This window comes from Solenopsis invicta, chromosome 15, assembly GCF_016802725.1.
Source record: "Solenopsis invicta isolate M01_SB chromosome 15, UNIL_Sinv_3.0, whole genome shotgun sequence".
Classification (NCBI taxonomy): domain Eukaryota; kingdom Metazoa; phylum Arthropoda; class Insecta; order Hymenoptera; family Formicidae; genus Solenopsis; species Solenopsis invicta.
This window is the reverse complement of record NC_052678.1, coordinates 106,681-127,862: the sequence shown is the minus strand read 5'-3', so window position 1 is coordinate 127,862 and position 21,182 is coordinate 106,681.

The following is a 21,182-nucleotide window of genomic DNA, read 5'->3' as shown; positions in this document are numbered from 1 at the left end:
CGTCGTTCAAACGTTCAAATTTTCCAATGTCTTTTATGTTCATTGGAAATTGTATATCGTTAAACTTCAAAACAGTCGAATAATGCGGATATGACGATTCCCGGTCTGCATTTCTTTCGGCAGAGTACAGAGCGGCCACTACCGACCACGCGAAACACGCATTGTCTTTCGATTGCACATTAATCACAGCACGTTTATTCTTTATTCCCCGCGGCAATTCGATGCAACATCCCGCGTGCATGGGATTATGTTTATTAATGTTTACAGTTAAATTCAGTATTCGCGTAAGAGCCCAACCACTATCGCGTTCTTGGAACTCGTCGAGCATCGCCAACGTGACATCGATGACACTCTGCTGATACCACTCGCGCAAATTTGACGACCGATAAAGTTCATTGTTCCTCGTAGCGATATTTTTAATATTACGTTCATCATGATTATTAACATATTCACCATTAAATACGGTGTTTACCTTTACACTATCATGTTTCGCGATAGCGTCTTGCACTCGCTCAATCACCAAATCACTGGCGTCCTCCAAAAAATGTCGCGGCTCGATATAATCAATGTTAATAACAGCGCCAGTCACAATGCGATTCTTGAACGCGGTCTCGATCTCGCGCCATACGAGCGATTGCTTATCATCAGTGCCAGTGCTTGCATAATTGCCACCAACGTGCATGAAACGTCTTTCTAACTGCGCTTTTTCACCTTTGAGTCGCGCGATTCTTGACACAAGTGATTGTCTTTTTCCCACGGCGAGTCGAGGACGTTTGGCACTACAATGTTCTTCGAGCTGAGCGAGGTACTCGTCGCATCGTTGCAACCACTCGAAACATTCAGCTAAATTTGCAATCTGCGAGCATTGCTCGAGCAGTTCGCGTTCCACTCGCTCACTATTTTCCATTTTTCAAAATGTTTATCACAATATTTTTATGTTAAGGAAGTATAGCATCATAACGAAGTTCCACTGGTGAAGTTTCACTATGTTCGTCAGAAAGCTTCCCACGAATCATGTGATTGCACGTATAAAGCCTTGAAATTATTTCATCATTACAATTACCATTATAATTTGATATATCAATAAATGTACGATAATGGTATCTGCCATGTAGAGAACAACGAAACAATCTATTTTCGTGTTGACGTGTTAAGGTAGCACAGTATTTACTTGTATCAGAGGCAAGCGCGTTATCAAATCCAAGTTCTCGACCACGAAGGAGATGCACTAACAAACAAGATTGATTAGTGGTTTCCATGCTCTTTTTTTCACTGAGCGTATTAAAAAATAATAATTGTTCAATGTAAGCACACTCTGCACATGTTAGTTGGAATATACACAAACATGGGCCGGCGGCATTTGGAGCAGATACGTCCGTCAAGTCGTTCAAGAAAATCTGTTTCGTGGATTTGAACGGCGTCCATTGAGTCCAATTCGATGTCAGAAAGTTCAATCATGCACGATGCGCAAACGGCAAGGGCACCACCCGTCGAGTAGTAAAATTGTATCATGCAATGTTTCGTGCGATTCAAAGCGCGTAGTTCAGCAACTGATACAACACGAATCTCAGGATGCTCACTTAGATCACTGTCACATCCGCTATCGTTTGACATCTCTTCGTCACTTTCTTCGTCTATTAAATCTTCAAAATTTATTTCTGCATTTTCAAATGCATCATTCACTATGTCCATAAACTCGTCGTCTGCAATATTATCAACCATTTTTAGAGAGTAACTCTTACGACTGATTCGGTGTCCACATCGAGACTGACCGTATAATACATTCGTCTAACTTATAACCGAAACAGGAGTTTTGTTTAATCGATCGAAATATTAACGCTTCCCTCTTGCATCATCTAAATATTGTTTCAACGTGCAGCAGCCGAATTATCGGCGCTTATCTTTACTAAGAAAGATACCTTGCACGATTAGACATGCCACTGGGTGGCAACCGCACACGAAAAAGAGCTCACGTAAACAAATCTAAATATTGTTTCAACGTGCAGCAGCCGAATTATCGGCGCTTATCTTTACTAAGAAAGATACCTTGCACGATTAGACATGCCACTGGGTGGCAACCGCACACGAAAAAGAGCTCATGTAAACAAATCTAAATATTATTTACACGTGTCATTAGAAGCCGGACTATCGGCGCTTCTCTTTACTAAGAAAGATATCTTGCACGATTAGACATGCCACTGGGTGACAACCGCGCATGAAAGAGGGTTCACGTAAACAACTCTAAATAATATTTCAACGCGTTATTAGCACAGCTGAAAGAGCTGTTCAGCGCTTTTCTCTCTCTCTCTCTTGCATCCACCTTGACCAAAAAATTATTAGAGGATAGCGAGCGTTGGGGGGCGGCGGCGGCGGATCGCCCCAGCGGACCCCGCGTTAGACAGCGCGCATCCCCTCCACGCACGCGGCGGATCGCCCCAGCGGACCCGCGTTAGACAGCGCGCATCCCCTCCGCGTACGCGGCGGCGGCGGCGGCGGCGGCGGCGGCGGCGGCGGCGGCGGCGGCGGCGGCGGCGGCGGACCCCGCGGAAATAGCCGCGCACACCCCTTCGCCATCGTATCGCTTATCCCCCTCGTGATGACAGACATTTCCGATTTCAAAGAACAGTCATACCTCCTCGCGATGTGATTTATTATGTTTATGTAAACAGAGTGACAGGTACATGGTCCATGTTTACATTAAATGGTCAGTAGTTGCCTCCACGCGGCACATTTCAAAGGTGTCGGTCAAGAACATGATCCTCGAATCGTTATCACTCTGTTTACTTAAACATTGATTACGCAGAACCATTTCCGATTTCAAAGTACTGTCATACCCACCTCCTCGCGGTGTGATTTATTATGTTTATGTAAACAGAGTGACAAGTACATGGTCATGTTTACATTAAATGGCCAGTTGCCTCCACGCGACACATTTCAAAGGTGTCAAATTTATTTAAACATCGGCCAAGAACATGGTCCTCAAATCGTTATCTCTGTTTATATAAACATTGATTACGCAGAACTACCGGTTAGGTTTACACGTGTGACCCCGTTTTAAGCCCCCCCTCCCCCTCCCCCACCCGGTTTGGTCCACCCGCGGGACCTTATCACCGGTTAGGTTCCCCTGCGCGACCCGAAATATTCCCCCCTTCCCAGCACCCCCCTGAGATCCCCGAGTTAGAATCCGCCTATGCATTCTACTTAAATATTTTTTTAAACAGATTTTATTATTACACTTACCGATCACAGATGAATTTCTTGTGTTCGTTTTTGCTCAGCTGTGAACTGATTAGTCGTGACAAGTTCTTAATCCACGCAAAGTGGCCGAGGCTGTTATCACGTTCATCTTCCAAGTACAGTAGATTGGCATGCTTCTCCTTCTTATCCTTGGCGAGCCTTATCGGGAATACGCCTAGTTTCTTTTCTTTTCTATCGAATTCGGTACCGTACACATTTACCGACACGTCGTTTAATCGTTCAAATTTTCCAATGTCTTTTATGTTCATTGGAAATGTTATGTCACTAACATTTAAAACAGTCGAATAATGCGGATATGACGACTCTCGGTCTGCATGTCTTTCGGCAGGGTACAGAGCGGCCACTACCGACCACGCGAAACACGCATTGTCTTTCGATTGCACATTAATCACGGCACGTTTATTCTTTATTCCCCGCGGCAATTCGATGCAACATCCCGCGTGCATGGGATTATGTTTATTAATGTTTACCGTTAAATTCAGTATTCGCGTAAGAGCCCAACCACTATCGCGTTCTTGGAACTCGTCGAGCATCGCCAACGTGACATCGATGACACTCTGCTGATACCACTCGCGCAAATTTGACGATCGATAAAGTTCATTGTTCCTCGTAGCGATATTTTTAATATTACGTTCATCATGATTATTAACATATTCACCATTAAATATGGTGTTTACCTTTACACTATCATGTTTCGCGATAGCGTCTTGCACTCGCTCAATCACCAAATCACTGGCGTCCTCCAAAAAATGTCGCGGCTCGATATAATCAATGTTAATAACAGCGCCAGTCACAATGCAATTCTTGAACGCGGTCTCGATCTCGCGCCATACGAGCGATTGCTTATCATCAGCGCCAGTGCTTGCATAATTGCCACCAACGTGCATGAAACGTCTTTCTAACTGCGCTTTTTCACCTTTGAGTCGCGCGATTCTTGACACAAGTGATTGTCTTTTTCCCACGGTGAGTCGAGGACGTTTGGCACTACAATGTTCTTCGAGCTGCGCGAGGTACTCGTCGCATCGTTGCAACCACTCGAAACATTCAGCTAAATTTGCAATCTGCGAGCATTGCTCGAGCAGTTCGCGTTCCACTCGCTCACTATTTTCCATTTTTTCAGTTTTTTAGTACGTATCACACGCTTTCTCGGAGCACTTGCACGTATTTTATTTACATGATTTGCAAATTCGCTGTGCGCTTAGAACGTTACAGTGTCCGTTTATATATTTTAATTCACAAAAATCAGGAGGTATAGCGTATCTCCACCAAGGATCATCCTGCTCTCTATTTCTCTTTTCAACCCACCGATTAAATAAATTAATCACTGCAGGTTCGCGCTTATCGTCGCAGTTCTGTGGTGGTGGTGTATACACGTTTATTGCAAGAAATTTGATGCATTGTCCATGACCAGCGGGAATCGTAATCTGCAGAATGATATCGTATATAGAGATATTCTGGTAAATTTTTTTGCCCACTGGTATTTGTTTAATTGCTTTTCTTCACAATTATCAAACGCGCACAGATGGTCCAGTATGAGCAAATACAATTTTCTTTTCCTGTAGTCTGACAATCTACAAACACGTTCTCAGTTAATTATGACATCTTGTCTCACGGCACGTTCACAAGTCCCGCGTATTCCTAATTCTCGATCGCGAAGGAATTTTATCGACGATACTCGTCGTCGTGGAACATCGGTTTCTTCTTCTTCTTCTTCCGGCATAAACACATTATCGAGAACGTACACGATTTTTTCTAGATCAAAATCTATAAATAGATTTATGTCTATATCAAACACTTCGTCGTCAAACTCCATTTTTGACTCCGTTTAATGTGAACTTCAATATGATCAACCATTTTTTAGAGAGTAACTATTACGACTGATTCGGTGTTCACATCGAGACTGATCGTATAATACATTCGCCAGACTTATAACCGAAACATGAGTTTTGTTTAATCGATCGAAATATTAACGCTTCCCTCTTGCATCATCTAAATATTGTTTCAACGTGCAGCAGCCAGATTATCGGCGCTTATCTTTACTAAGAAAGATACCATGCACGATTAGACATGCTACTGGGTGGCAACCGCACACGAAAAAGAGCTCACGTAAACAAATCTAAATATTATTTACACGTGTCATTAGAAGCCGGACTATCGGCGCTTCTCTTTACTAAGAAAGATATCTTGCAAGATTAGACATGCCACTGGGTGGCAACCGCACACGAAAAAGAGCTCACGTAAACAAATCTAAATATTATTTACACGTGTCACTAGAAGCCGGATTATCGGCGCTTCTCTTTACTAAGAAAGATACCTTGCACGATTAGACATGCCACTGGGCGACAACCGCGCATGAAAGAGAGCTCACGTAAACAAATCTAAATAATATTTCAACGCGTTATTAGCACAGCTGAAAGAGCTGTTCAGCGCTTTTCTCTCTCTCTCTTACATCCACCTTGACCAAAAAATTATTAGAGGATAGCGTGCGTTGGGGGGCGGCGGCGGTGGCGGCGGTGGCGGCGGTGGCGGCGGTGGCGGCGGTGGCGGCGGCGGCGGCGGCGGCGGCGGCGGCGGCGGCGGCGGCGGATCGCTCCAGCGGACCCCGCGTTAGACAGCGCGCATCCCCTCCACGCACGCGGCGGCGGCGGCGGCGGCGGCGCGGCCCCGCGGAAATAGCCGCGCACACCCCACAAAATATTCGCCATCGTATCGCTTATCCCCCTCGTGATGACAGACATTTCCGATTTCAAAGTACAGTCATACACACCTCCTCGCGGTGTGATTTATTATGTTTATGTAAACAGAGTGACAAGTACATGGTCCATGTTTACATTAAATGGTCAGTAGTTGCCTCCACGCGACACATTTCAAAGGTGTCAAATTTATTTAAACATCGGCCAAGAACATGGTCCTCGAATCGTTATCTCTGTTTATATAAACATTGATTACGCAGAACCATTTCCGATTTCAAAGTACTGTCATACCCACCTCCTCGCGGTGTGATTTATTATGTTTATGTAAACAGAGTGACAAGTACATGGTCCATGTTTACATTAAATGGCCAGTTGCCTCCACGCGACACATTTCAAAGGTGTCAAATTTATTTAAACATCGGCCAAGAACATGGTCCTCGAATCGTTATCACTGTTTATATAAACATTGATTACGCAGAACTACCGGTTAGGTTTACACGTGTGACCCCGTTTTAAGCCCCCCCCCCCCTCCTCCACCCGGTTTGGTCCACCCGCGGGACCTTATCGCCGGTTAGGTCCCCCCGCGCGACCCGAAATATTCCCCCCTTCCCCGCACCCCCCTGAGATCCCTGGGTTTGAACCGGCCTATACATTCTACTAGTAAGTTAATATTTTTTTAAACTAAATTAAGCATATTCGATTTGTTAACTTGATTTATGTGGATGGTCTGTCCTTTTTAGCTACATTTCTTGCATAATTTATCTTTTCTTTTGTAGTTAAAAAGAATAAACTGTTGATTTGGAGTTGAATTGAGTTAGCAAATGAAATACACTATATATATTGTGACGTGGCAGTTTTACTTGCCTCGCCACTTTGCTCTCCGCCAAATCAAAGCGCGGAGGGTCGCATATGACCGGGCCGGGCACTGAGCGAGAGAGCGAAACCTTCGGTGGGACGGCGTAGCGTTATTAATTTCTTTTATTTATTCTCGGCTTAATTTTTATGTAAACCCGGGCGCCTCGACAAATGTTGCTGAAGAAGCAACAGCGACGAGGGATGTTGACGGCCGCCAGAAAGGGAGCAAACGATCGTTCAGGGCCGGTGCACGAGGAACGGCCGACGGAGAGGAGAACGAGGCGACGTGGCGACAAGTGAGCGCCGCGCGCGCAGGGCTCGCGCGAGGCTCGAGGGATGGACAGGCTAGAGCGGACGAACGGCCAGGCTAAGGGCCGTCGGATGCTGGCTGTCCGCCCGAAATAATAGCGACGGAGGATCGTCGCCTTGGAAGGAAGCTGCTGTTGTCCGCGAGGACGGCGAGAGCGGCAAGGATAGCGGGTGCCGGCGAGGACCGCACGACACCTGCGGAGACCCGACACTGCGTTGCCGTGACGTTACGGCTAGATAAAAGCGGCCGCTGATAGGCCGTGCCGCTAGGCGCAAGGATATCGCGCACCTTGTGGGAGGGGTAGCGTCCATCGATCGCGCATCGAGCGCAATCCTCTAGGCTTTTGTGTGCGATCCGGCGTTGGGCGTACATGGTGCGTTAGAGAGAGCGAGCGAGAGATATCGGCCGGGTTATCGGAGGGACTGATATCGGCGAAAGTGCCTGGCCCTAGCGAGTGTGTCCGGCGAAGGATCCCAGAGGGCCCGAAGGACCAGGAGGAAAACCGGAGTCATCGTCGAGGTGATCCTCGGAAACTGTGTGAAGCCACGAGCTGCCGGTGCCGACTGGCTCGCGCTTTGAGGTGGAGCCATTAGGTTAGTGTGCGAGTGCGTCCGCTGCGTGGCGATTGAACGCATCTTCTTAGTGTTTGGCTGGCTCTCCACCTCAAGCCCGAGACCTTGTCGACGCACCCAGTTGTCGGCTGCCGCGTGTACTTTAGCTGTCCCGCCGTAGAAGCTCGCGGACGACCAGCTTCCCGGGAAGCCGCAAAGCCCTCGCGCACGTGCGCGAGTCATGTTACGGCCGTAATCGCACGGCCGCCCGAGCTATCGGTGCGTTGTTGTCTCGCGCGTGTTGGATTAATTTTGTAGTGCGGTTCCGGCGACTGCGTTGTCGCCGGCGCGAATCTTTTACTGTACCTACTTTGTCTTTGTGTTACTCGGTTTGTCTTAGCGAAGGCTCGGCTGCCGCGTTCTTGCCGCGCCGTTCAGAGCGCGCGTGATTGGCTGTTGTGTTCCGCGCGGGACCAGCCGCCGTAGTCTGCGCTTCTAGCGTAATTGTTGGATAAGTTAAGCAAATTCTCGCGTTCTGCGTATTCTTTTTTTTTTCAACTTTTTATCTCTTTGTTTTTTTATTGCTTACGTTGACTGATATCTTTTTCTTATTTTATTGTATGCCGTCTCTATTATGCACCCTAATACATGTGATTTCTATCTGTTACATCGGCCTAGCTTTGTTTAGTTTCTCGCCTATCCGTCTTCTCCCGTAAGAGAGCCGTTTCATCCCTGTCTCCGCTATCCCGCCCTTCTACCGGTTAGAGGAGCTAGCTGACCGCGTGCGAGCGACAATTTCGCGCTTTGGTATGACGAGCTATCGCGTGGTGTAAATCCGCGTTTGGCGTTAGAGAGTGTACCCGGCGACGCGACCGGTATAATCGCGTTTGGCGCCCAATTTCGTGATTTGGTGTGCACGCAGTCATTGGTACTTTCGTCGCTCTCGCGCGCGCTTCGTGTATAGTCTCCGCTCTCTTGTTTGATTGCGTATTTCGCCGTTGCTCTCCAGCATAAAATAAAATACGTGACAATATATATAGTCACGTATTACCCTATGATCAGAAAGTACCGGTAATTTTTTATTTAAAAGTACCGCGCATGCGGGAACCGGTTTTTTTTTTCTTATGTTGGTACGATCTTAAGACGCACATCTGTCAGGTTTTAGTGCCATCCGATCATTAGTGTCTGCCTGGCGTTTGTTTACATCAGTCAACTTTTTTCATTTTGCCGCATTTTACCATGAATAATTTTGTTGAACAAAGAGTTTGTTTGAAATTTTGTGTTGCGAACGAAATTTCGTGTGCCGATGCACTGAAAATGTTGCAAAAAACATTTTGCGAATCTGCTCTATCAAAAACAAGAGCATACGAGTGGTATAAAGACTTTAAAAGTGGTCGTACAGTGGTGGAAGGTTTCCCTCGTTCCGGACGTCCATCGACGTCGAACACCGATGAAAACGTGAAGAAAGTGAAAGAAATGGTGCTTGAACATCGTCATACCAGCTTAAGAGAGATGTCTAGTGAACTTGGCATTGCATATGGAACGGCACAGCATATTGTGGTTGATGTTTGGGGTATGAGACGCGTGGCAGCCAGGCTCGTTCCGAAGGATCTGAATTTCTTGCAAAAACACCACCGAAAGACAGTTGCTGAAGAGATGATTTCTGAAGCCCAAAGTGATCCAACCTTCATGAAACGGATAATTACGGGCGACGAGACATGGGTCTATGAATTTGACATGGAAACAAAGCAACAATCGTCCGAGTGGCGCTTCGAAGACGAGCCGAAACCGAAAAAACCGCGTCAAAGCCGCTCAAAAGTGAAGATGATGTTGACTGTTTACTTCGATTGCCAAGGCGTTGTGCACTATGAGTACCTTCCACCGGGCCAGACAGTCAACAAAGAATATTATTTATCCGTTTGAAGCGTTTGAGAGATGCTGTACGTCGCAAACGGCCGGAAATGTGGGCCGACAATTCTTGGATTTTGCATGATGATAACGCACCATCGCACCGAGCCCGAATTGTACTGAATTATTTGACCAAACATCAAGTAAATACCATCAAGCAAGCACCGTATTCACCTGATATGGCCCCGTGCGACTTTTTTTTGTTCCCCAAGTTGAAGTTGCCACTTCGTGGAAAGAGATTTCAGTCGATCGAGGAGATCAAAGAGAATGCGACGAGGGAACTAAAGGTCATCCCTTCGTCGGCCTACCAGGGATGCATGGAGGACTGGGTCAAGCGTTGGCACATGTGTGTTGCTTCAGATGGATCATATTTTGAAGGAGATAAAATAAATTTGCCTGAAATTTAACTCTATTTTGTTTTATTTAAAAATTCCCGGTACTTTCTGATCATAGGGTATATATATATATATATATATATATATATATATATATATATATACAGGATGATTATTAATGACTGTTTTTATTTCTTACCATAGGAGCACGCATTTGTAATTTCTAATATAATAATATGTTAGAAATACGTATCCGTCGGTAAATCATGCTCCTAGGGTAAAACATAAAAACAGTCATTAATAATCACCCTGATACATATATATATATATTCCATATCTGCTATATACATATATGTATATATATATAAATTATTGGGTTGTTTAAAAAGTCATTGCGTTTTTTTCAATAGATGGCGTTGTCTAGGATTATTAATATATGAGCGTGATATGAATGTCAAATGTTTACGCGCGTTTTGTTCTTGACACTTAACCTAAAAACCAAAAAAAAAAAGTTGACGCGATTCGGTCGAGTTTTGTGCTTTCAATTGTGGTTTAAACATGGAGAATTTTAAAGAGCATATTCGCCATATTTTGTTTTATTACTTCAAAAAAGGAAAGAAAGAAACTGAAGCAAGGGAAAAGTTGCGTCGAGTTTACGGCAGAAATATCGTCGCAAAACGCCAGTGCCAGAACTGGTTCGCCCGATTCCGTGATGGTGATTTTTCAGTTAAAGACGCTCATCGCTCCGGTAGGCCTTCCAAGATTGATGACGATGAAATAAAAGCATTGGTGCAAGCAAATAAGCATTCAACGGTTCGAAAGCTTGCTATCGCTCTAAAAGTGTCCACTGGAAGTGTTCATGGCCATTTGAAATCGCTAGGCTTTGTAAAGAAGCTCGATGTTTGGGTACCGCATGAGTTGAAAGAAATTCATCTGACAAAGCGCATAAGCGTCTGCGATCAACTCATCAAACGCGAAGAAAACGATCCGTTCTTGAAGCGTATGATCACGGGCGACGAAAAATGGATAGTCTACAACAATGTCAACCGAGAAAAAAGTTGGAGTAGACGAGGTGAAGCACCGGAAAGGCAAGCAAAGGCGGAGATCCACCAAAAAAAGGTGATGCTCTCAATCTGGTGGGATTGGAAGGGACTAGTCTTCTATGAGCTACTTCCAAAGAACAAAACGATTAATTCCGATGTCTACTGTGAGCAGCTACAGAAATTAAGCGATGCCATCGCACAGAAACGTCCCGAACTGATCAATCGTAACAGTGTGGTGTTTCACCACGACAATGCGAGACCACACACAAGTTTGGTCACTCGGCAAAAATTGTTGCACCTTGATTGGGATGTGTTGCCACATCCACCGTATAGTCCAGACCTTGCACCATCAGACTTCCATCTCTTTCGCTCCTTGCAAAATTTCTTGAATGGTAAAACGTTTGCTTCTGAAGACCTTATCAAACAGCACCTAGACAAGTTTTTTGCAGAGAAAGATAGGAAGTTTTATGAACGTGGTATTATGAAGTTGTCCAAGAGATGGCAGAAGGTCATCGAACAAAACGGCCATTATATCATTGATTAATGTTTATTACGTATATTAAATAAACACACCTGAAAATAAAATGAAAAAAACGCAATAACTTTTTGAACAACCCAATAGTTGCAGAAGTTAAGGCGATGATGGCTCATCAGCTTTACTAATTGAATGTAATTTATGCTCAATGAGATTTACAATATATGAGTACTTACAATTTACGATACATCAATAGATCTTTACATCAAGAAGCGCGGTCGCGACTTGGCTTGTTTTTTTTTCTGAATGAACGAAAAGCGAGAGAGACAGCCTCTTTTACGCAAGTCAGCGAGTTCAAACATAACGAGATTATCAAATCTCAGCAACGGCTGAACCGATCAAGTTTAAAGTCATCTCAATCGATAGCTTGGGAAAAATTGCATATATAAAAGTGTTTTTATTTTTTCTCTCTGTGCCCTACGAGCGGAGATATCGCGATGCAAAGTTTCTAATTTCTCTACATTTTTCTGTAAGATACGTCTCCTTGTTCGTCGTCGCCGTCGTCTTCAGGAATTCTCCTTTTCACATTTTCGACACAGTGTAGCGCTCGCTATTACACTATCAGCATTTATGCAATCATGTGATGTGCGTCACGTGATCGCGATCATGATTGCGCGTATGATAGGTTTCCTAACCTATAATTTGAATCGTCAATAATATCGAGTCGCTGTTGAGCGGTCATAGCGATAGGACGTGTTCGTGTTTACGGGCAATTTCGAAGTTAAAATCAGGCGATAGTTCAGGCTATTTAGAAGTGATGCAGTAAGTAAAAGGTTCAGAAATATGAAGAAACTGCAGGAAGTCATTAGAAAAGTTACAGAAAAGCGCCTCTCTCCTACGGGTGGAGGGAGGGGGGGGGCAGTAGTTATATGAAGGACCGGACTAAGAAACAAGAACAAGATAAGAAAAAAATGACTAAGACGGCAGATAAGAAAAATTTCGACCTAATGCCAAACATACAAAGCGAAGTTAAGTTGGACAAGGAGACAGTAGATAACCTAAAGACTTCGCAATAAATAGTGAGAATATAGCAAAGGAAATGGACTGGCATACAGTCCAGTATAAATGAAAAGACAGCAAAAACAGGAAACCGAACGAGAAAACGTGGATTAGTGGAGACAATAAAAATATAAATAGATCAATTAGAAGAGGAGACGATAAAACAGGCATCTACCGCCACGGAGGGTAAACCACGCGGCGGCATTGAGGTAGGCCCAGGAAAAGATAAGGAAACAGCAGGAAAAGAGAATAGTAACGCCTTTTCCGGCCTTTCACCGAGAGCAACGAGTAATAAAAGAAAGTGTTACATAGACAATAATGGTATTCTGAAGTTAGTATGCGAATTTGATGCAACAACGGTGTTAGCTAATAATACAGAACGTTTTAAAAACGGACACGTGGGGATTACTAAAGTAGTAGTAAGACTTAAAAGAGAGATTACCAACACGAAAAGAAAAAGAAAATTTTTCAAAATCCTACAAAGCCTTATGAAACTGGTAATCTATCCTAAAGATGTTCAAATGATAGGACATGCCGTAGCGGAAACTGAATTTGATGATGCTACAGACGCTAATTCTTGTCTAAACAAGATCAGAAATTTGGAATTCGTGAGCGAATGTGATTTGAGCGCCTTCGCAGATAGACGAAACCTCAGTTGCCGAGGCGTAATTACTGACTAGCCGGATTTAATTGAAGAACTATGGGAAGTCATCGACAAAAAGGGAGACATTCTGAAGATGGAAAAAATATATAGAAAAGCTTGGAATAAAGGAGGGAAGGAAATAGAGGATAAAGATCAGGTAACATCATTGTAACGTTCTCCGGTAGTCAGGTGAGAAATAGCATTTCCATGTGGGAAAAAAGGCAGGTATTAGGGTGAGACCTTTTATTTTCTCGGTGAGACAATGCCTTAAATGTTTTAGATTTGGACATATCAAAGTAATGTGCAAAACTGAGAAGATCTGCATCGTATGCGGAAAGAAAACGTACGGACATTACAATAGAGGCCTCAAATGTAGAAATTGCAGAGAAAACCACAGATCGACGTATAAAAAATGCTTAGTGTATGAGTATAACAAACATGTATGTATATGTTATCATGTTGGCGTACAACGTGTCATTCGGAATCGTTGCTAGAATAATTAAAGGTAATGAATCAAAGTCGGAGCTAACTTATAATAGATACGAAGAGCCTGCAAAATGGCCGAAATTATCGCCGATAAGGAAGATTTCACACACTCACGTGAACCAAACCAAAGAGGGTAGTAGAGGAAGCAATATGCTCATCTCGGCATATAAAGGGCCCCAAAAGGGTGAAGAGGACCGCGCTCCAAGAATAATCACCGTTTAGAAAAACAGAGAAAGTGGAATCGATAGAGGTACAAAGGAAAGCTATAGGCACAATAAGTACAGCAAACAGCAAGAGGAAGACATCGGAATACGGAATGTGAATCAGAACTATAATGGATTCAGAGAAATTAACAGAGAGAAACAGCATTGGAAACAATTTAACTCGAGGAACCATGAAATTACATAAAATAGATACGGTGTAGCGTTAGAAAAACAGAAGAATTTACTTGCTTACAATGACCTAGATTATGAAACAGAGGAGAACGAGTCAAATAACGAAAGAGAAGCGAACGTACGATCAAGAAGAATACTCCCCAGCTACGAGGTAGCGGGAGCAACTTCCCCTAAAGAAACAGTGACAGATTTGATACAAAGATTACTACAATACATAGATAAGGATCCCGAGATAGGCAGCAAGATGTTCGCCCTATTGAAAAAAAGAAAAAGAAAAAAGACGGATAAGTGGCAACAGGAGATCAGTAAAAATGAAAGCGAATTAGAAATGGAAAAAAAGGAAAACGCCCAGAGAAGGATACGTTCACCAAATATGCTACAAAAATCACAATAGACGCAAAAAGAGAGTACTGGGAAGACAGAAGAAAGAGAGAAATAGTAAGCTTCCCCCCCCCTCTTAGCAAGGTAAGATAAAGCCTCTCTTAAATTACAGTTACAAAACGTCTATTAACATATTACTGTGGAATTGCAGAAGATTTAAAAATAAAAAAATTGAGTTAGAAGAAAAGGTGAATAACTACGACATTTTAATTATTACAGAAACGAAATGGCAGAAAGAAAAAGGTATATATATTTTTTAGGATACAAATCTCTCATCAAAACTAGCATTAGGAATAGCCTAGTGGTGATAATAAAAAACACCATTGAATTCGAGGTTATTGATGCTTGGCAAAACGCTGGATTACAATTTGATACCTTGGGAATCAGAACAAAAAACCCAACAACTAATTTTAACTTGATTGCAGTATATAGCGCCCTAATGAAAGGATAAACAGAAGAAATTGGAAAAAATCCTTGAATTTGACAAAAAATTTGGGAACGATAATAGCAGGTGACTCCAATGCACATAACACTATGTGAAACTGCCCCAATACGGATACCCACGGAGAAAACTTACTTGAGATAATGAATAAAGAGGACCTTATTTGCTGTAATATGGATACTGAATCTAGATTTGGCGACACGGGACAAAGAGCATCAAACATTGATTTATTCTTTGGCACCAACGGAATTGTGGACAACCTAGAATGTGCTCAGGTGATGGACCCATGAGGGTCAGACCACTCTTCCATTAAAGGTAAATTTAGCACGCAGTTTATGGTGTATAGAAAGTGTTCAAACAGAATATCTACGAAGAAGATCGATTGGACAAAATTGAGTTTCCACATTCAAGAGAGATTAAAAGAAAACAGGACGATCACAGATAAAATCAGGAGCCGAGATATAAATCACTTAGAAAGGTATGGAATAGTCAAGGACATTATCCTAGAGAGCACACGTGAAATATCAGTTAGAAGGAGAGCACAAGAAGAGGACAAGGAAAAGAAATGAGTTAAAAATAGAAGAGGGCATCCAAAAAAATGGTTAGACAAAGACTGGGAAGAGGCGATAAAGAACAAGAGAGAAGCTTTCAATAAATTTATGAAAAAAGGACGAGGCATATTTATTATATGTGCAAGCAGAAGCAAGCCATGGCAACCAGAATCTTAAAAACCAAAAAAAGAGAGGAGTTTGAAAGGTTTTGCTTCTCAATTAATAGGTTTACGAGTATAAAGTTTGTGTGAAATATAATGCGATGTTTAAAAACGTCCGAAGCAGAATAAATTGGAACAAATGGATCCATAAAAATCGAGAAGAAGAGATTAGAAAGGAAATTGATAAGCTCGCCCCTCGACAGTATTTTATGAAAGAAGGTCTAAAATTATAGAAGAGGACAAGCAAGAGGAATTGGTACTGGACAGCCCGTTCACGAGAGAAGAGTTTGCAAGAGCTTTAAGGATGATAAGACGAAACTCAGCGCCAGGAAAAAGCGGCATAGAATATGCTATGCTAAAGAATCTTCCGATAGAACTAGAAAAGATTGGAAATTTTGAACGAGATTTGGAAAACGGGCATTATCCCGGAAGATTGGAGACGCTACTAAGTTGTCTTCATTATCAAGCAAAGCAAGGAAAAAGTTAGACCGATAGCGCTATCATCTTGTACGGAAAAACTTATGGAAAGAATGGTCAACGAAAGGCTGGTTTGGTGGGCAGAGCAATACCAAAAATTAGCACAGGACCAAAACGGATTTAGGAGAGGTAGATTGTGTACTGACAATCTCAACAAAATAACAGCAGACATTAGAATCGATATGTACCAAGGCGAATACACGTTAGCGGCTTTTCTGGACGTTTCATCAGCGTATGACAACGTAAATTATGGAATATTATTAGATAAACTAAAACAGTTAGGATGCCCTAAATACATTAGGCGTTTTATAGGTTCATAGCTATTATATAGAGAAACAGAATTTATTATCAATAACAGATAGTCTTGCATCCGAACTGTGCAAAAAGGTCTTCCACAGAGCGTCGTGTTAAGCCCTAGTTTGTACGCTCTTTACACATCTGATATCACGAATAATTTAAAAATAGGCATAAAAATGGTTCGCGGACGACATAGCAATGTATACAACGGATTTAAATAGATGAACTAATAGACTTAAGTTAGAAAAAGCAGTGGAGACAGTAGGATATAGATTGGAGTCCATCGGTCTAGATTTAGAGCCTAACAAGACAGTACTGGTGGAGTTCTCGAACGTGGCTACACGGATAAGAATATGACTATTTGAATTAATGACACAGTAATTGAAAATTTTACAGAGGCTAAATTTTTAGGTATCTGGCTAGATAGTGCTTTAAACTACTATAAACTAGTGGATGAAATAAAGGGAAAAATTAGTAGAGCCAACTCCATTATGACTTATCTAAACAAGAAATCAAAAGGATTAGAAGTTAATACAGTTTTAATACTCTACAAGAGCATCGTAAGATCTGTTTCAAAATACGGAATATTTGTGTTGTAACGACCTGACTTTCCGCGCACGGGGCGGCGTGACTTCGGCGGACGAGGACGCGAATAGGTCGCCAAAAGAACTAGACGTGCGTTTGGTGGTGAATAAAAAGCGTGGTTTATTGACAGTTTGGCGAAGTACAATAAATAGCGTTCTTGAACGTGACGCGCGGACGGACGAATGGCGGTGACGCTCGGACGGGCGTAACGAGAACTTAATTCTACGCGCAAACAGACCAACGGAAATATAACGCACGGACGGAAGAACGGAAAATAGAACGCGCGGACGGACGAAGACGGAAATTATTGCGCTTGGACAGACGGTATTTACAAGTCGCGGACTATGTACACGCGAGGGATTCCAAGCCGAGTTTTTCGGAATTCGGAATCCCTGTTTACGCGTTGGTGTCGTGGCTTTGCTGAAGGCTACGGCCACAGCCACAGCCACAGGCACGCGGGCTCGGTGACAAAGACGTTGCGCGTACAGCTATACTGTTGATTTGAATGGTCGCGGCGCGCTGCGATTAATAGCGCAATGTTGTGGCGGTGGCAACGACTCACGCCAAGATCACTTAGTGGAGGCGCGAAACTCCATACCCCGAGTGAGTCGATGCCGAGAAGGAAGAGAGGATCGGGAATGCTCCGACTACCGAGATCTCCCGGTGAAGCCCAAGATGTACTTGAACTCGTAAGTCGACGGTCTAGAAAGCGGACGGCTAGTCGTCAAGATCGCTTGGTAGGAGCTGAGATTTCTTAAGCTGAGATTTCTTAACTTTGGGTTAGCTTAGGAGACACTTCTTTTACGAACGGAATATTTGGACGGAAAAAAGCCTCGACTGTAGAAGCGGTGATGCTTATACAGGGTGTAACAAAACAAAGGGACCTGGAGTATACCACGAGTTAGAGGACACAAATCCAAGTCGAAAAGTCCTGAGTCATTTTTTTATTTGAGCCTTCTGTTCCATGCTATATTATGTTAAAGTTAGCGAATAAGCGCCCGTCTATAGAAAAAAAGCAGTGACGGGCGGAGCGGAGCTGACAAACTACGCGGCGGGAGAACAACGATGAGCAGTGAAACGGCTGTAATCAAACACACACACACACGCACGCACGCACGCACGCACGCACGCACGCACGCACGCACGCACGCACGCACGCACGCACACACACACACACACACACACACACACACACACACAATCTCTCTCTCTCTCTCTTTCTCCCCCTTTCTTTACCTTGTTTAAAAAAAACCTTAAAGATCCTAAGATGCATAACTAAAATAAACGTTTCGTTATTGTAATTTATCAATTCAACATGACTTTGTAACAATACGCCCCTCCACCGTGCCGCCACTCCGGACCGACCAACCGTCGAACGCACCGCAGCCGAGCACGTGTATCTTACGTAAGACCCACGCGCGTACAATCGGCTTACGTAAGCACCGCATGCTACCGCGCGCGACCGACGCGCTACGCCGCGTTCCGAAAGCACTCCCACTCTAGCCGGCCCGTCAGCGCGCGCTGATTGGTCCGTCCAGCCGCGCGGAACGATATATAAGCCGGCAGTGGGCAACGTGAAAGAGATCCGTCCGAACATCCGATCTCATCGGATCCTTTCCAGCGCTGGGCATACTCGGCGCCTCCTAGCTCGGGGATTCTCGAGCACCTCCTCGGGAACGGGCATTCTCGTTCCAACCTTCCCGCGACGGGTAAAACCGTCGTCCCCGAGGCCGGGTATGCTCGGCCAATCCGATCCGCTCAGCCGCGCGACGGGCATTCTCGTCGCGCGGGCCATCCAATCCGATCAGCCGTGTGACGGGCATCCTTGTCACGCGGCCAATCCGGACCGTCCGGCCGGACGACGGGCATTCCCGTACGTCCGGCTAAATCCGATCCGAATCCGTTGCGCCGTACGGCGGGTATTCTCCCCGCACGGCAAATCCGTTCCGTTCAGCCGGACGACGGGCATTCTCGTCGTCCGGCCACTCCGACCCGACCGTTCCGAGTGTCCCCGGGAATTCCCGGAGACCGTCCGCGCCGACACCGTTCCAGTGTCCGCCACCGTACCTCCTGGGTTAACCCCGCGAGATGAGGCCGAACCGGCCGACCCCGTCGACAGCCCCCGCATAGCGCGAGGGCGTCGAAACCGAGACCGTAACCGGTCAACCGCACGGGCCAATCGCGCCCCGAGCACGGCATTAGAGTGGACCGCCGCGCGACCACTCTAACAAACGGATACCGTACGCGTAAAGCGTAAGCCGAAGCCGTCCGCAGATCGCACGACTCCTCCGAGTCGTTACACTTCGACAACCGCGAGTCCGTTCTGACATCGCACGTTCCGCCGCGAACTATGTATATAGATATATGTTGTCGAACCGAGCAACCCCGCTTGCTACTTACGAGCGCAAAGCGCCTAGTCACCGTCCGTCCGTTTCCGAATTGTTAAGTCCGTTTCCTAGTTTTCTAAAGTCCTTTCCGTTTAGATATTAAGTACCGCGCGAATACGTTGCGACCGTTCTCTTAATTTCACGCGGGCCGACGACCGCGCGGTTAAGGATCGTAGCACTATTCGAATGCCTTGTGATCGTTCTTTTGTTTTCACGCGGGCCGACGACCGCGCAATTGAGGGCCGTAATGTCATACAAGGAGCTCAATTTTATCCGATAACGATATCGGAACTGTATGATTTCATTATTGTACTAAAGCATAGCTAAATATATTTAATCTCATTTTTACTACCAAAATACGGCGTTATCATTTCGACACGAACCCGGACAATCCGGCGAGCACATCCGAGCATCCGCTCGTTGAACCTAAATCCCGTAACCGACACCGAAAAAGTACCAGCGTTACAACTTAATTATTTATTTCCTTATAATTATAATAAATACCTCGATAACTCCGTGGCCTGCTCGATCTCCGGATTACAATCCGTCTAAATTTTTTCTTTAGGAAGCAGTAAAAGAAAAAAATATTTATACACACCAACATCGAGACAGCTGACGAGATGACGGAATTAGTATTCCGCACTATTGAGGGCGGAATTAGTAATGTTTAAGTTCGAAGAGCTACGCAAAATGTACAGAAAAAAGCAAGAACGTGTATCGAAGTAAGAAGAGCACACTTCGAACATTTATTATAATTATAAGAAAATAAATAATTAATTCACGTTAAATTGATAAATTACAATAACACTGAAACGTTTATTTTAGTTATGCACCTTAGGATTTTTAAGGTTTTTTAAGGTTTTTTTTTAACAAGATGGAAAGAGGAGGAGGAGGAGGAGGAGAGAGACTGACTGACTGACTGAGCGTTTATTAATATTCTAGGGCATAGCCCTCTAAGAATAAATACAGGAAATAGTATCGAGATAGAGTACAATGTAGATAACCAAAAATAAACAAAATGAAGAGAAACAAACAATTGAAGTAAAGATACGGATAAGCTTAAAATAGGCAAGACTTAAAGTAAAGAGATAAAGTAAGAATATAATATAAAATATAAAGAAAAAAATATATAAAAAAAATATAAAAAAAATATAAAATATAAAATATAAAGTATAATAGCAAACTTAAAGAAATCGCACTTGTGTAAGAAGAGGTAGCGTCTGTACGCAGGGACAGAGGAGAAACACAATAGGAATGAGAGCATAAGAACTGAAAATAGAATGGAAATAGAGAAATGAACGCCAAGAAAGAGGAAGTCAGATAAGATGTGCTTGAGGAGGAGTGCGAAAGGTTGCGATGTGAGCGAAGCAAGGAGTGCCGATGGTAGGGAGGAATCAAAGAGAGAGAGAGAGAGAGAAAGTGCGCGCGCGCGCGTGTGTGTGTGTGTGTTTTTGATTACAGCCGTTTTGCTGCTCATCGTTGTTCTCCCGCCGCGTAGTTTGTCAGCTCCGCTCCGCCCGTCTATTGTCCATCACTGCTTTCTTTCTATAGACGGGCGCTCATTCGCTAACTTTAACATCATATAGCATGGGACAGAAGGCTCAGATCAAAAAATGACTTAGGACTTTTTGACTTGGATTTGTGTCTTCTAACTTATGGTATACTCCAGGTTCCTTTGCTTTGTTACACCCTGTATAGCCGAATCTCAAAGGCAGGGACGGTGCGGAGGTACGGAACGGTGCGGTCACGGAGGGGGAATCCCTGCTGCTCGAGATCGGCAGCGACCGCCACTTCGGTCGTTTCTCGGGCGCGTGCGTGCGGAGATCTGCTCGATGCGCGGATACGTGTTCGCGCGTTACGCCGGTTTGATAAGTATTATGGGCACCGTGC